We start from the raw sequence: 3230 nt of genomic DNA, 5'->3' as shown, positions 1-3230 counted from the left end.
TGCCTCAGCACCCCCCCAGTAGCTGAAATTACAGTCATGCGCTACCACGCCTGGCTAAGTTTGTAATTTTAGTAGAGATGGGGTTTCTCCATGTTGTTCAGGCTCATCTCAAACTCCCGACCTCAGGTGATCCGTCCGCTCCACCTCCCAAAGTGTTGGGATTACAGGTGTGAGCCACCGAGCCTTTTCTTTCTTTCTTTTTTTTTTTTTTTTTTGAGACGGAGTCTCGCTCTGTCTCCCAGGCTGCAGTGCAGTAGCGCGATCTCGGCTCACTGCAACCTCTGCCTCCCGGGTTCAAGCAATTCTCCTGCCTCAGCCTCCCAAGTAGCTGGGACTACAGATGCCCGCCACCTTCCCTGGTTAATTTTTGTATTGTTTTAGTAGAGATGGGGTTTCACCATGTTGGCCAGGCTGTTCTCGAAATCCTGATCACAGGCGATCCACCTGCCTCAATCTCCCAAAGTGCTGGGATTACAGGTGAGCCACCACACCCGGCCGAGTTAGAATTTGTCTACATAGAAATGAGATCATGTGGCTCTTCGGGGACGTTGTCTGCAGGCACTCAGAATGGTTCGGCGTTTGACATAGGCTTTCCTACAACACAGCCTCTAACAAAACTAGGCTGTCCCAAACCCCTGCTAATAGAATTGTTTACCTTTATACCAAGAAGGTTGGGAAAGCACCAAGATCTGCATGTGGCCTGTACCCAGGCCGACTTCGAGGGGTTAGTGCTGTAAGACCTAAAGTTCTTATGAAATTGTCTAAAACAAAAAAACATGTCAGCAGGGCCTGTGGTGGTTCCATGTGTGCTAAATGTGTTCGTGACAGGATCAAGCGTGCTTTCCTTATCCAGGAGCAGAAAATCGTGAAAATGTTGAAGGCAGAAGCAGAGTTTTCTGACTCATTTTATTTAGCTTTCTAGCTAAATAAAAAATGAAACTTTTTTGAGAAAGAAAAAAATGAGATCATGTGGTATGTTTTTGTTTTCTTTTTTCTTTGTGCTGGCTCTTTTTGCTTAGACTAATGTCCTCCAAGTTCATCAATATTGTTGCAGATAACAAGATTTCTTTATTTTTAAGGGCTGAATAGCAGTCCATTGTGTAAATACACAAAATTTTCTTCATCCATTCACCGGTTGATGGACACTTAGGTTGATTCCTTATCTTAGCTGTTGTGAGTAACCTACTTCCTTCCTTCTCTTTCATTTCTTTTTATATCTTTTTTCTTTCTAAAAGTATTTTAATTTAAAATACAAATTATAACTGTTAAATATCTTCGTTTCTCTGCCTTCTTTTGGATAATATTTTGGCTAATTTTAAAAACAAATTCTTTAAAAAGCTCTTGGGGGCTGGGCATGGTGGCTCATGCCTGTAATCCCAACACTTTGGGAGGCCGAGGCAGGAGGATCACGAGGTCAGGAGATCCAGACCATCCTGGATAACATGGTGGAATCCTGTCCACTAAAAATACAAAAAATTAGCCAAGCCTGGTAGCATGCGCCTGTAGTCCCAGTTACTAGGGAGGCTGAGGCAGGAGAATCACTTGAACCCAGGAGGCAGAGCTTGCAGTGAGCTGAGATTGTGCCACTGCACTGCAGACTGGGTGACAGAGTGAGACTCCATCTCAAAAAAACCAGAAATTTCTTGGATCAAGGTTATTGCTTCATTATTAACATTATTTGAGACAAAATAGCGATAAAAATAAACATTGATTAGTGAGACAACAATTGTCTAGCCCCTGGTGATCATTTCCTCTCTCACCCAACATGAAAGCGGCATCTTTCCGTCATCTCTCCCAGTTGTGCGAAAGAGGTTTCTGATTAAATTGTTTGGGGTGAAATTTTGTAAAATTTTACTCTTTTGGTGTGAAAATCAAACTGCTTTATTACTAGAAAAGTTTACCTTTTGGTAAGTATAATTTTACTCTATTCTATTTAAATTCTTCAGAAAATCCTGAAATAGAATGCACTTAAATTTTTTTTGAAAATTAAAAATGCTTAAACATTTTTTATACAAACTAAAACAAAATAATTTTAGATTCTTAGAATACTTTAAATACTTTAAGTTACCTTCCTCTGATGGTAGATGCTTTTTTTTTTTTTATAACACAGCTTTTCTGCCCTTTGTGGCCAACTCTGTCATTTCTATCCTATTTAGTTGTGCAGTATTTATGTTTTGCATTTTACATTTTAAAAGCTGTAATTCTTGCAATGTAATTTTCAAACATTTGACCAACTTTTTTCATGCGAAACTCTCTGCTTAATCAGCAGTCACTTTATTTTTACTCTTCGGAGGCATTTTCACTCCCTGAAAAGCAGAGTGAAAGTTCAAGTGACTGTGCTGAGCTGGTCCTCGCCAGTGTCGGTCTATTCACATTCACACAGGTGACCTTCTGGTGAAAGAGGGTTCACTTCGACAGCCTTCTTACAGCAATGTGGAACAGTTTTAATAGAGTAAAATGTTAATCAGTGAATTTCTTTTTTTTTTGAGACGAAGTCTCGCTCTGTCGCCCAGGCTGGAGTGCAGTGGCCTGATCTCAGCTCACTGCAAGCTCCGCCTCCCGGGTTTACGCCATTCTCCTGCCTCAGCCTCCCGAGTAGCTGGGACTACAGGCGCCTGCCACGTCACCCGGCTAGTTTTTTTGTATTTTTTAGTAGAGACGGGGTTTCACAGTGTTAGCCAGGATGGTCTTGATCTCCTGACCTCGTGATCCGCCCGTCTCGGCCTCCCAAAGTGCTGGGATTACAGGCTTGAGCCACCGCGCCCGGCCAAATCAGTGAATTTCAAGAAAAAAAGTTTTGTTTTTTTTTATTCTTTGTATGTGAGTATGTGGTGATCGTAAAGTTTATAATAAAGACTAAAGTTAGAGGACACACTTTACATGAGGAGTACAGTGCAGGTTCTATGCAACCTTCTTTTTGCCAAACATGCCCTTAATGCTTTTTTCAAGTAGTATGTTGCTGTATCCATCACTTATCAGGCTCTGATGATCCTTTCCTAATTTATCAATTTAAATATGCAGTCAATATCATCCAGAGTTCTGTCCTTGACGTTTAACTGCTCAGACATAAAACTATTAAAATATTCTTGATAAAAGATGAGGTTTTATTTGATGCCAGTAAGCTTAAGTTTCATGAAACTTGAAAACATGCTTCAGTTTTTTACCTTAGTTTGGAAAGCCAAATTTGGCCAAAAGCGAATACAACAATAAACTTGAATATAAATCATTTT

At 40.5% G+C, this 3230-nt stretch overlaps 1 pseudogene; it reads left to right on the top strand.

The window, feature by feature from the left end:
- Positions 1 to 567: 567 nt before the first annotated feature.
- LOC111524820 lies at positions 568 to 1284 on the top strand (annotated as a pseudogene).
- Positions 1285 to 3230: the final 1946 nt, after the last annotated feature.

Source organism: Piliocolobus tephrosceles, chromosome 21 (genome assembly GCF_002776525.5).
Source record: "Piliocolobus tephrosceles isolate RC106 chromosome 21, ASM277652v3, whole genome shotgun sequence".
Taxonomy (NCBI): Eukaryota; Metazoa; Chordata; class Mammalia; order Primates; family Cercopithecidae; genus Piliocolobus; species Piliocolobus tephrosceles.
This window is presented reverse-complemented; position numbering and strand designations above follow the sequence as displayed.